We start from the raw sequence: 13,846 nt of genomic DNA on the forward strand, positions 1-13,846 counted from the left end.
ACAGATGCAAAAGTCAATTCAGGGGCATAAACATGGAGCCTACCCCATGTTGCAGGCTGGCAGCACACACATATGAAAAAGTCAATTCAAGGGCATAAACATGGAGCCTACCCCATGTAGCAGGCGCCAGCACACTCAGATGCAAAAGACAATTCAAACGGTGTGTGCAGTACTACAGTGTGGTATTTGCCCCGGCATGTCCTGGAAGTGGACATGGAGTAGACAGGGCCTTTGGTGAGGGCCTTAGGTGATCCGGCCCGATCCCGCCTCCCGGTTGCTCTCATTGGCTAATAAAATCCAGGGCAACCAATGGGAGGTGGGAGCCAGGCAAGCTACACAGACAAGGCCAGGCGTAGCGGCCACCTTGGCAGGGCCGAGGTGCACTGAAGCACCAGTTTAGAAAAACAAAATCGGATGAGGAAAAGACCCAATAGTGGGTAAAGTGTTGTTGAAGCAAGGCATAATACAACCTTCTGTGTCTCCATGTAACACTGCCTTCTACCCTGTGAATGAAGAGAAGGGGTCCAGTTAGAGGATAGTCCAGGATATGCTTCCCCTCAATAATATTGTTGAGGAGGAATTTCTGGTGGTACCGAATCCTGCCACCATTCTCTGTAATATCCCTACTGGGTCAACAGTGATTGATTTAAAAAATTCATTTTTCCTCTGTCACCTTAAACCACGATTCTAAGTACCTCACACTGTTTACGTATCATGGTCAGAGATTCGAGCGCACAAGATTATCCTGGGGGTACTGTGAATCTCCAAGTGTTTTTAAAAGGGTGGTTCAGATGGATTTGGGGAATTTATACATGTACAGCACAGTAATACAGTACATGGATGATTTGCTAGTCTGTAGCTCTTCAGAAGAGCAGTTTCTGGGAGATTCATTAACACCCCTTACCCTGCTTCTCATCTTACAAAGCGTACAAAGTGGCCAAAGTAAAATTGCAGTACTGCCAGACAGAGGTAGTATATTTGGGGAAAGTGATATTGCCTGCAGGAAGGAATGTAAGGCCAGAGAGAGTCACCACAGTTTAGAATACACCTCAGTCAGTCATGGTGAAACAAATGTAACAGTTATTAGGGCTCTGTTGTACAATCTACTATTGTAGATCATAGATCTTTGACTACTCTAGTTACGTGAGGCCCTTAATGCAGGAACTTAAGGAAGCGCAGAGGGAGAAGGGTCTGATAGAATGGTCTGAAGAAAGGTGACTTACTTCTGGGAACTCAAGACTGTGATCAGTAATGCTCCAGTCTTGGTGATCCCGAATTACAAGAAACCATTTTATTTGTTTTCTTATTCAAACAGGCAGGTGATGGCAGTGGTCTTGACCCAGCAAACATCACTAGGCCACAAACCTTTAGCATATTATAGTAGACTCCTATACACAGTGATGCAGAGATGGTTCCCTTGTAAGCAACCTTTAGCGGCAGCATGTTTTGCAATTCAAAAGTCTTCAACCATTACCATGGGTTGCGCAGTGACATTGTACGTGGAGCATGCAGTCTATGTGATTTTGGAAAAAACCAAGTGGACTTTGACGGCCTAAAGAGTTTCGGGGTACAAGGTTATTTTATCAAATGCATCAATAGATCCCGTAGAGTGTCACCTAGTCAATCCTGCGACATCTGCAGCCGAGCCAGTGAAGCCTGATTACATTGTTCATGATTGTGCAACTTATAATCGAGAAGAGGAAAGAGAGGATGAATGTTAAAGAGGATGCCTTGGGGGGAGGTGAGGTACTTCTTGTTGATAGGTCTTCAATAATTAATCAGGAATAATTAATCAGCAGATACTGCTCGAGCGTCTGATTTGTCCTCTCAGTTTGACCATCCGTTTGGGTATGGTGACTGGTGGATAGCCGGATGTCGATCTGGGCCATAGAGCAGCATTTTCTCCAGAAATTAGATACGAACTGAGTACCTCAGTCTGAGACCAAATCTGAAGGAAACCCATGGAGCTGTACGATGCCTTCAAGAAATACCTTTGCCATAGTGGAAGCATTTGGGAGCCCCTTAAGAGGAATGAAATGTGCCATTTTTGAAAATAGGTCCATTAGGTCCATCTTGTTGATGGGTCTTCAATAATTAATCAGGACTCTGGTGAGAGGCATACGGGTGCAGCCGTTGTGGGCCTTGTGGATGAGGGATACCAAGTCAGACTGAAGAAACGGTTTCCTTCACATTGCTCTGCACAAGCAGCGGATCCAGTGGCACTTAAAGAGGTGGTATAAATGACTAATGGCAAGGTAGTCACTATTAATTCTGACTCTGTGATTGTAACCTCCACTGTACATTCAGGGTTATCAAGGTGGCAAATAAGGGGGTTCAAAAGATTTGATGGGAACCCTGTCCAGCAAGGTGCACTGCTCTCCAGAATAATCAAAGCGTTAACCTTGTCCCCGGAGGTAGGCCAGTAAATTGTGTGGTGCATACTAATCGTACTAACCCGATAGCACTTGGAAATTATGCCACAGACAGGGTGGCAAAGGAAGCCGCCTATATGCCATTTACAGATTCCTAGAAAATGGAAGCTGTACCCAGCATTCACAGTTGTCAGCCCCATACACTGCTGTTCCGTTGCTTCAAATCATAGAAATGCAAGGCAAAGCACCTAAAGAAGAACATCAGCTTTGGGTGAATAGAAGTTGTGCCCTCTCACCCACAGATTTGATGTGGAGACAGGAGCTGACAGGGGAGATAGTAATGCCTGTAGAGCTGGAGCTGCTCCTTGTGGCTCTAGAGCAACAACACTTCCCGTTGCACACTTCTTGACGACAAATTGCCACAGAACTCCAGGAGGAACGGTTCATACCGATCCTCCAGGAACAGGTAAGTAGATTCGTAGGAAACTGTATAGTTTGTAAGGAATTTAATCCTGGAAACACCATGAGGTCAGTAAGGCGACTTTTGCTGAGGCTCTCAAAAGACTTTGTGAATATGTGTATGAAATGTAAAATTTACCAGTACCTTATTGCAGTAGTTTGTCCATTCTCCCAGTGGTCTGAGGTTGGTAACTGCGTACATCCTGATGCTAAGTCTGCAGCAATATTTAATGATAATGATGTGTTATTTATATAGCACCTTAATCCAAAGTGCTTTATAGAGCACATATTTACATCGAATATCACCTAACCGAAATTGGTACTCATTCGTAGACCTCGAAGGATGAAAGGCTGAGTTGGCCTTGCCGGGATTCGAACCTGCGACCTGCAGAACACGCTCAGATCGCAGCAGTGAGCGCTCAACCCGCTGGGCTCTCTTACCAGTTGGTGGGAGAGGTATTTCCATGGTGGAGAATTTGTGAGGTCTTGAAATCCGACAATGGAACCCACTATTTTAATGCGCTGTTCACAGAAATTACTTCACTTTTGGGAATCAAGTACAGGTTGTCCTCTGTGTACCACCCACAGGGTAGCTGAATTGTGGAGAAGTTGATCAGGGTCCTTAAGACCCAGACAGCCAAGATGTGCAATGATTTAAGAAAATAGTGGTTGCAATGCCTTCCTTTGATGCTGTTTAGACCACAGAGGTCCTAGGTGAGGAGTTTAGGGAGTACCTTAGGGCTTTAACCAAAAGTGTCAAGATTATCAGCCTGATTCATGGAATTATTTGCGTGAAAAACGCAGATTTGCATGTCTTTCTGCCGAAAAATCCCTACACTTCAAACAGGGATTTTTGGGCAGAAAGGCGCGCAAATCTGCGTTTTTCACGCAAATAATTCCATGAATCAGGCTGTTTATCTTCACAGTGTCTTCCCACCAACACACTACAGGAGAAAGTGGCAAGGAAACAGATGATCAGCATAAGCAACTACTCTCGGGAGACTGGGTCTACATACGGATGTTCGCAGCAGGAATGAGCTATATTTCCATGGGCTGCACCGGGTGATTTATGCGACTCACACTGCTGTGAAGCTGGAAGACAACAAGAGCTGGGTGCACGTTAACAATATACGAAGAGATACCAGTACCCCTCCATCGGTGCTGGAGTACGAGCAGGCTCCAAGTTAAGTATGCCTTAAGGATTCAGAGTTAATTGGAGAAAGGGGCAAAAAGTTGCATAGCTGGGGGAATGAGGAGATTCCCAGAAGAACGGGTGACATGGGTGAATCAAGAAAGTGGAAAAGTGTGGCAAAGTTACCTGCAACATCTGGCATGGCTCAAGGAGCCAAAGAAATCTGGTAACCTACAGACACTTACCCATTTTCTCTGTGTTTCAAGGGCAATGGCATGGTGCCCTGTTGGCACAAATGGGAACTGCAGCTGCACGCTTTGCATCACTGACCTGGCTAAAGGTACAGCTGCTATTTTTGATGTTTTTTGGACTTGCAGATCATACGCCTATGGGCAGTTGCCTCCAGCTTGGTGATGTGTGTGCAATTTCACCACACTCCATGTGCCAGTTCTTGTTATTCTGAAAGAACATTTGGTCCTAGCCGCCCAATGCCCTAAGCCACGTCTGTGCCCCTTTGTCCCCTGTGCCCATTGTGTCCCCAGCATCACCACACATACACATACCAAAGATTCTGGACGACCACGGAATGGAGAGACTATTGAGGTGGACCTAGTGGTCCAATTACATCTCAGCAGCATCATACAAAGCTTCAATGGACATTCCTGAACAGTACCGGTTATTTAGTCACACAGAGAGTTTCTTCACATTCCTCCTGGCACCTGGCATCCAAGCCACAGCAAATGCCAAGTGCTCCAGGTGACCAGGTATGAACTTTCGTTTTTATCAATTCATCTGAATCAGTGTTCAGTACCATCAAAGAAGAACTTCGGTCCCCGAGGTTTATAACCTTACCAAATAGGAATATACTCGGCCTCCTAACAGCTATGGAGGGAGGGGTTTGTCAAAAAATAGGGAGCATGTGTTGCACGTTTGTGCCTCCCAATGATTCAGAGAATGGGTCCCTAAGTCAGACTGTTGCTGTCTTGCATAACCTTCAGAATGATCATGGAGAATGAGGCAGTAATTACAAATGATCCGTGGTTAGGTTCTCTTTTTCCTGGGTGCCGTCTTGCATGAGCCCAGCCGTGAAATGTTACTACCTATTTTTGTCTTTTTTCTTGTTATTTTCTGCTCTTGTCAAATGGTCTTAAGATGTTGTTATGCCCGGGTACTGAAAGCAGCTGCCATGATGACTGTGACCCGGTTGAAGGCTCGAATCACTGCAATTTCATCTCTCATGGGTACGCAGACTAAAGCTTTCTTGTGTTCTCCGCCAAGTTGTGATGATTATGTAGAGCGGTGGGTAGATTGCTGAAATGGAGGGGCGAGGAGTTGGGTTTTTTCAGTGGAGGAGTATGCCCATCTTGGGACCCGCATGAGAGATGATTGTAGGGCTGTCCCCCAAGAAGATGATTTTATAGAGCAGGAATATGATTTGTTAGTTAAAGTATTAACTAAAGGTGGGAATGTTGGGATGGTCAACAAAGGTCCACAGGATGAAGAGGGATTTGTGGTGTGCATGGCCTATTTGTGACTGGGGGTGCAGCGAAATGGACGAGATGTTGCATTTTCAAATATATCCAGTGTAGTTAGATGTGAATGGAATATGTTACTTTAAGTGTTTCTTTTGTGTTTAAGATTGATACATATTAGAATTGCATGTGTGTAGACATATAAATGCCAAAACCGCCAAATGAAACATGAAGCACAATCCAGGTATGGTGTGCTACGAAATGCCTGGAAACTGAGTGATGGGGAGTTTTGTAATGCACCTGGTGAAGTAGGGCACTGGCCACGGAAGGCCCACTGCAAAGGAGAGACAATATGTATTAAACATGCATGCACACTGAGTTACATGCACAACGAACTTATGAATTTATATGTAGTAAGCGTTTATTAATTCATTTATACTATGCAACCAGCAGAGTTCGCACAGTGAGTATCAAGTGGTTGGGGACAAATAGCTCTGCAAGAGTTTCAGAGGAAGGGTAAATGAGTAACTATGACCTACGCATGTGGTCAGCTCAGCTAACAAACCAGCCAGGGTAATTGCTTTTAAGTGCATGGGAGCTTGCAGAAGGGTTTTGGCCATTTGTTTTACAACAATAAACATGGGGTGAAGTGATGCTCAATGCCAGTGTGACCGAGACCCAGGGGTTTCGATTGTATTCTCAGGATGTGCTGTGCATGCTGAAATGTTAGACATTTAGATTAGAGTGTTCCAGGATGCCAGTAAAATTGGGGTGCATTAGATAGTTATCGCCAGTTCAAATGTAACCTCTTTATTCTGCTTTTCTCATGTCATTTGAAGTATCCATGCAGACCATGTGCAATTACATTTAGGGTTAATAGGTTTCAGGCCAGTTGTGGTGGTATGGCATCCTTTAGCCGATACCCATTTTTACGACGGGTGTTTTGCTGCTGGAGTTTTCATGGAAAACTCCATCAAACCTTTTTGGGGGTTGTGAAAGAGCAAATAAAGGGTTGGGAGGAGGCAAATAAAAAAAATCTAAAATGATGGGCGACTTGGAGGGGAGCCCCCCGACAATAATTAAAACAAAATTCTATTATGTTTTTCGTAAAAACTCCTGAAGCAAAACACCCGTCGTAAAATTGGTGTCGGCAAAATGACATGGAACCATTGTGACCTGAGATGAATTATGTTTGTATATGAATGTGTAACCATGTGCTGATGTCATAACCTACCACAGATGAATCCGAAGAAGGAGTGTGCTAGGAATACAATCTGAATTTGGAAATTAAGATAGTGATAACCAATGAGAATGGACGAATTGGAGAACGATGGGATTTCTTTTTATAGGTTTTACACAATCACACGTCTGGGGGTGGATTGTAATAAAATATATGGGAGTGGTTTCAGCTGTTGCAAAAATGTATATTATGTGTCAATGTATGTGGTTCGGCGAGTCTTGGGTTGGTTTGACTCTGCAGCATCAACTAGCTCCTTCCCAGATGATTGTACAATAAACTTGCATTATGTACAAACATGCACCAATTCCTTCAGTGTTGGGCACCTTTAGGTTAAGGTGATTTGGGTCCATACATACATTTCCCATAGAGAAGTCAGATGAATGGTTGTGTACAGGAAGTTTTAAACTTTATTATTTGCTGAAGATTACTAACCCCTTAGCACTTTGTGCACTTTTTGCACTTTTTTGCATTGCTTGTACTGCTGTATGTTGTTGTTGTAATGAAACGTTGTCCAAGAATTCATCAGAATTTGCACGTAAAATGCTGATCACGTCTAATTGCACCTAGCAGGGCACATATAACTTGCTGCCATTCAGATGGAATGAGAAGCTTATCAAGCAGGTGAAAGACGGGAACCATACATTCAATTCTTCGCCATGATATAGATTTATTTAACTGATGAACGTAACGATAACAAGCACACTTAACTCCATGAGAAATTCTTTGTCAACTTTTTGGTGCACCTCATCCAATCATCCAATAGCTGGTGAATTTGCCGGTTATTAATATTAACTATTATTGACATCTTATTGGCCTAAAATGAATCCTAAATGGTTATATGAAACTACAATTGCCTTGAAAAAAGACCACTTAATATTGAAACACGTGTTGGCTTGGTTAGGACACTACATGGTTTGGTTAGCAAGGAAATATTGTATTAATAAATAAATATTAAAATATCACAACACCGGTGGGCTCAGCGTAGTATGTTTGGTGTTCACACTATTTTTCTTAGATAAATAAGCATCCTCTGCATTCTAAATAACACAGTAGATTAGAACTAGTATTTTCTTTAGATGCATAGGCTAGAAACCCACCATAACAGAAGGCACAAGGGAACATATTGCTAATATATGTATATAGCTAATTCATCTTTCTTTGTGACATTTATAAAAAAAAATAATGCTACAGATATGTCAAAAATATACCTAGAATGAATTTTTGGATGCAGAATCAGCAGAACAATGAACAATAACAGTAGGAAACACATTCGTTTTTTTTTTTGTTGGAAAAAAGTTCACATCCAGGAGGTCGCCCCTCGGTAAGTTCCATGAGGTCGCCCCTGGGTAAGTTCCATGAGGTCGCCCCTGGGTTAGTCCACTTTAGTCACCAGTCATGACCCAGCTTCCAAGCCAGCAATGCAATTGTCCAATAACCGTTACCTGGGTCTTGTGGGTTGGAAGGCTATCTCCGGTGTCCAGAAAATAGCTAATCTCAACTACCAGCTGACTGTTCAGGTAGATATTTTTATGCTGTTTAGGTTGCCCGTAAGTCTTCCATCTGCCACATTTAAGAATTAAATCTGTTGACTGATTGCAGTCCACGTGCACCAATGGGCACGCACGATGCACTAAAGACCATCGGAAAGAGACTGATGCATAACTGTGTGTCAAGCCATGCCTCCCCTAGTGCTATATAGAGTGGCAATGGTCAGGACAGGGGGCGGGGGGAGGGTGTAAGTGTGTGGAGATGGAAAATGGGGATTGGATGGAGTCTTGGAGGCAGACCGTGCAGAGCGACCTGGCTGGTGGTGTCCTTTGCCAGTTTGCTGTGCAACGTGGCTCTTTTGGCAGCGATCTAGACCACTCAGCCTTAGTTAATAGTCAGGGGCTGACTGGGATCCAAAAGTGGCCCTAGAGTTGTTGTTTTTTTTATATGGCCCCCTATTACACAGTGCGACCCAATGTGGAGAGCAAGACAACCACTTACACGTAGGATTTGGCTGGGGGACGGGCTCTCCTCATTAGAGAATTCTGAGGAGCTAGTGTCAAAGCACATTTATCCCTTGCTAAATCGTCGTGTTACACGTCACACACAAATCTGGCATGTAAAATGTGTAAATAGTGAGGGCTTTATAATTAATGATTTACTTAATCTCACTATAAAATAGTCCGGTGGCACATAGGCCCATCTGGAAATCACTGGAGTTCCCTGTAGGCCAGTCCAGCACTGCCAATAACTGGGACATCCGTGGAATATGTACCATCAACTTGTGTAAAGTGGAAGAGGCTGTCAAAGCTCATGATAGCACAACCTGCCAATGCACCCAGGTGTGTGTGTTTCTCCCATGGACTCTGCATGCAGGGGTGCCCGTGTGGCTTCCCTGCATGTCTAGGTGTGTGTGGTGTGTGCGTGTGCAATTCTGCACATGCTCTCACATATGCACACCCTGTTGTATGTATTTGCTCTCACATCCCTGTACGGGCACTGAAACATGCAGAGAGCTGGACGCAGATATTTCATGTTCAGTTGTATTGTGTATTCTTGTTACTTTGTAAGATCTGCTGCAGAGAGAATAAGATCATTCTAACACACCTTCCAGGCAGTTTCTCGCGGGAGACGCTAAAAGGGCTAATTTTGCGGATTAATCTGCATATTTACATATCGTCAATTGCAATTGCCCGAGGTGTCATTGATGAATACTTCAATAGTGTGCAAAAAAAAAAACGAGTCGGGATGTCACTCCTTTAAGCTCGCAATTCAGAGGTCTTTGATTGAATCCCTACAGAGCCATCCCAGTCCGTCATAATTAAAAGGTGGATGTATCGAGTGAGGTCCTGAGAGTGTAACAAATAAACGCGAGAAACAGAGTTGATATAACCCAGAATATTCTTTGTTTAGTATCGTTTTTCATAAAATGCAACCTCTGCTATTTATTTACCTGGGTTCTTGTTGCTGGCAGCTGTTTGGGGTTTGGTGGCAGATTGACCTCTGTGGCTTTCGGGGATTTCTCTGTGCAGGGTTACCAATAGGGGCCACAAGCTTCCACAGACCCACAGTTGTTTGTGTGGTACAGTGGGTCGTTCGCTGCTTGTTCTTTGATGCCGTGGTTTCTGTCAGTTGCAGGTTTTCTATGGGCTGGTCTCATGGTTTGTGTCAGGGAACCTTCTGGAAGACCTGTGTTTTGTGGGTAGAGGGTAGGATCTCGAACTCTTGATATGTTATTTATAACACGACCCAGAGGTTTCTTGGTGCGGACCCGGGATTGAACCTGTGATGCTCCGTGCCGTCTTGCTTCTAAGGGAGCAATCCTCCCGAGACAGTTGCAGCCATCTTGTTTGTGCAGTTGGCAGTGTTCAGTGTATGTTGGCCAAGTATGTGCAGATGTCCAGAGAAACGATTTTGACAGAAAACTTCCCAGCTACTATTTGCAGAGGTGCAGACAGGGTAGGGTGTGAGCGGGCAAGGCCGACCCAAAATCTGTAAATGCCCACTCAGCAGCGCTGTGTGGACATTGACAGATAGTTATGTCACTGCATGGGCCCAACTACATTAGCTTGAGGACCCACTTGTTAGACAATTCTGGCTTTGCCTCTATTTGTTGTGTGTAAGTGGTTGCTGTGAGTTTGGTGTACCCGCTTTTAAGTAGAGCTTGGAGAGCCAGGGATGCCATGGCTAAGGCTGAGCCAGGGCCAAGCCAGGTGATCTGGCCTGGCTCTTAGAGCCAACGCGAGCCAAGCCAGGGAAATGGACATGCCAAACGAGGATGTGTGGGCCAGCATCAGGATTCTTTAGGATGGTGACGTGTGGAACGGAGTGGGGGCATAGAAAAGGCACTGGGGCAGAGAAACGGCGCTTAAAACAACAGAAAGGGGATGGGGTCAAGAAAGGGGCTGCACGCATGCAAAAGGGGATGGGCAAGAAAAGTGTCTGAGCTTCAGGTGAGAAAAGGCGGTATTGACCCGTGGAGTGTGTAAGCACCAGCATTTTGTGGATGGTAGCAATGGGGGAAAAGGGGAAAGAAAGGGGGTGGCGGCACTCGGGCAATTGTGGGGTATTGTGGATGGATGGTGGCACAGGGAAGGTTGGAGGTAAGGGAGGCTGACAGCACTCCGCTGAGGTGGGGGACTGAGGATGTTGGTATAGGAGTGGGGGCAGTGAAAGGAGGCTGGCGGCACTTAGATCTATGTGGTGGGTAATAATGGATTATGGCATGGATAACGGGGGCTGGCGTGTTGGGGGAGGGGGAGATTGTGGATGCCGGCTGCCCTAACACCTTAACAGGATTTGCTCAGACACCATGTCCTGCCCCAACCAATCCATGACTGCAGGAGGGGCATAAACCGTGATAGGAAGTTAGGCAACAGCACTCCTGTACGTGCCATCGCGACAGGTGAGCATTCGTTTGTTATTTTGGTGTTTGTCAATTGTCACAGGTTCTACAGAAAACAGGTGAAGCTTGTGTTTGGCCCCTGTTCGGGCTGGCACTGACCCGAAAGGAGGGAGGGTCCGCCAGAGCCCTGGTGTTGACCGGGCCAGCCCATGCCTCAATGGCCTTGCCGAGCTCTATTCTCAAGATGCAGGTTTTAGTGTCAGCAATCTGCGTTCACTGGCCAAATGCTCTCAGTATGATGGGGCCCCTCACTCGCAGGAGCCCCATGGGATGGTGGAACCAGGTCCACTGGCACCGTACTTTTGAGGGCCCAGGTGCTCTTCAAACTTCTGCAACGCGCGTTAATGCATGGAGTGTGGAGTCTGGCGTTTTAAGTTCTCGTGATGAATTATTCGTCAAGTTTCTTCTTCTATGTTTTCAACACTTATCGTGGTGCTCAGAGGCATTTTACCTCACATGACCTAGCTGTTGTCCGACTGTGACATTGTGGGAAACATATTTAATATAAAGCAGGGACACGTGATGGAAAGTATGCTAACTTTTTGGTCGGCTCCCAAGAGGATCTGAGTTCTGTAAGAACAATTCAGAGCGCTCCTCAGAGCAATCTTGTTTTCATTGGTGGGGTGTTGCCAACACTTCCCAACAGCGACATGCGATGCCGTTTATAAGGGATTGTGTTTGTGCTAAACAGCCCTGGGGGGTTATCGATCTGTGTGAAGCGGCTGATTTCCATTGAAATGGATTAGGCTGGCCGGCCAGCGGCTTCTCGCTGCCCCGGTGCGCGGAGACGGGCTCTCTGACGTCACGGCCTCATTAGCATGCAAGGGAGGCGAGCACTGCAACAGAAATGATTCTGGCTGCCGAGAGCAAGCTGGCAATTATCCTCAATGGCTTGGATATTTCCCTTTTAAAGCCGTGCGCTCGGTGAACAAATTGGAGCTGCTCTGGCTGCCCGCGAGGGTCATGTAGAGAGCCAAGCCGGGCTTCTGCGGCGCAGCGCGCACTTGGAATGGCTGCGAGGGGATGTGGCGGCGGCAGCAGCGGCGGCACCGCGGAGGAAACAAGGCTGGGCTTCTGAGAGCGGCGCCCTGAGCTGGCGAAGCCCGTGCAGGGAGAGGGCAGGAAGCGGGGCCGCCCGCCTTTCAGCGCACAGGCTCTGCGCGTTTGAAGTGCTGGCGCCCGAGGAAGCGCGCTGACAGAAGCCCGCTGCCGGCTTCCTCCAGCCAGCAGTGCGCGCTGCCGCACAGCGCGAGGGGAAAGTGCGCACACAATGCCCGTGGACGCTGCAGCCCCGTCTGCGCTGCCGGAGCTGGTCTTCGCGGGGGAGCTGGGCTGCACAAACTAACCCTCGGGAAGGGGGTCCGGGACATCACTGCAAGGCGGGCAGACTCTGCAACGAGGGCTGAAGGTAAGGAGTGGCCCGGTGGGTGATGGGTGAACACATTGTCTGGGGTATAAAGTAAGGAAAGCGGGTGGGGTGGACATGACAGGCGTTCTTTGGCGACAGGGAGACGGGCTTTCTGAAATGCGGACCAGCCCGACCTTGCGCGCACTGGCCTGGCCTGGGTGTGACAGGCATGCACAGCTGTCCGTGGTGGGCAAGATGGAATGTGCTGGCTATTTCCTGGGCTGAGGGGGCCACAAGTTCGGCATCCCACCCAGCCCGTGCATATTCGCGTCTTGTGTCAGCTGCAGTGTTCTGGAGAATGTAAACTTGTGTACGTACGCGTGCCACTGGGGTGGTACAGCACCGCTGAGGTGGACAAACCTAGCCCGCAATGGACTGCATTTTCACGCACGCGCGCACATTGAAGCCCGGGTGCCTGTGTGGTCGTTATTGCGCTTCTCCCTGTGCAGAAGGGGCACTTTTTTGGTAATGTTTTGAGTGGGTCTCGCAGCTTGTACCCCCTGCGCCCCCCCCTTTTTCCTTTTCCCAAGGTGACGTCCCTACTATAAGCGCTTTCTGGGGCCACATGTGACGCAGCCATGACCTGTGGTGACCATGGGAAGGCTTTAATCCGGTTAGCTTTTGTGCGGTAGCGCCCACCGTGGCCAGGCTGGGGACAGGCTGGACCTCTGTGATCCGGCCGGGTGCTGGGGGGTCATTAGCCTTGGCCAGAATAAATGGCAGAATGATTATTCGCGGCAGATGCAACGCCTCCCTCCTCCCCCCAGCTGCATGGCCCGCTAATGTAGCATGGTCGCATGTATTCAGTGCTCGCATTTCACACTGTGACGGGCGACCGTCCAGCCGCGGACCCCGGTGCAGCCGCTGCGAATGTGCTTCCTCGGCTTATTTGCACAGCAAACTGTGTTCCCACCGCACCTCCTCCCTTGGAGCCCAAGCCCGGATGAAATATGTCAAATGTGGCCCAGACTGCACTGCACTCTGCCGCACGCCCCGCACTCTGCCCCTTCTCTTTCTTTTTTAAAATCTTTTTTTCCCGATGCACTCAAATATAAAAATGAGCAACATGCGTAGAGAAATCTAGCCAAGGAGCAGCATAGCTGGGCGCAGGCTCGTTATCTCCGCGCGCACATTGTGAGCCGTGCCTGCTGCATTGCACTAAGTGGAGCCGTCTGCTCGCTCCAGGCAGTATCTGTAATTGTTATCTAGCTTCCACAAAAGCCTCCCCTCGGCTGGTGATTGCTTTCACAGATGGGGCAGTAAGACTGGCCCCAGAGGCACTAAGCAACTTTGGCACAATTACCATAATTCCCGGCGTTTCTCACTGTACCCTGGCTACAAACCCTTATTGTTATTAATGTTTTTTTTTC

At 47.2% G+C, this 13,846-nt stretch overlaps 1 protein-coding gene across 4 annotated transcripts in view; it reads left to right on the plus strand.

Annotated features, from left to right (window-relative positions):
- Positions 1-13,846, plus strand: part of PRICKLE2 (prickle planar cell polarity protein 2) — a 1,392,985-nt gene that overhangs the window by 1,056,186 nt on the left and 322,953 nt on the right. The window contains exon 1 of one of the 4 annotated variants that reach the window (XM_069643710.1): positions 11,784-12,476. The exons of the other annotated variants lie outside the window; for them this stretch is intronic. The gene's annotated coding sequence lies outside the window, so the exon portion shown is untranslated. Of the gene's footprint in view, positions 1-11,783; positions 12,477-13,846 lie in introns of those variants that run through there. 4 annotated transcript variants of the gene reach the window in all.

Source organism: Ambystoma mexicanum, chromosome 2p (assembly GCF_040938575.1).
Source record: "Ambystoma mexicanum isolate Mex_15411 chromosome 2p, UKY_AmexF1_1, whole genome shotgun sequence".
NCBI lineage: Eukaryota > Metazoa > Chordata > Amphibia > Caudata > Ambystomatidae > Ambystoma > Ambystoma mexicanum.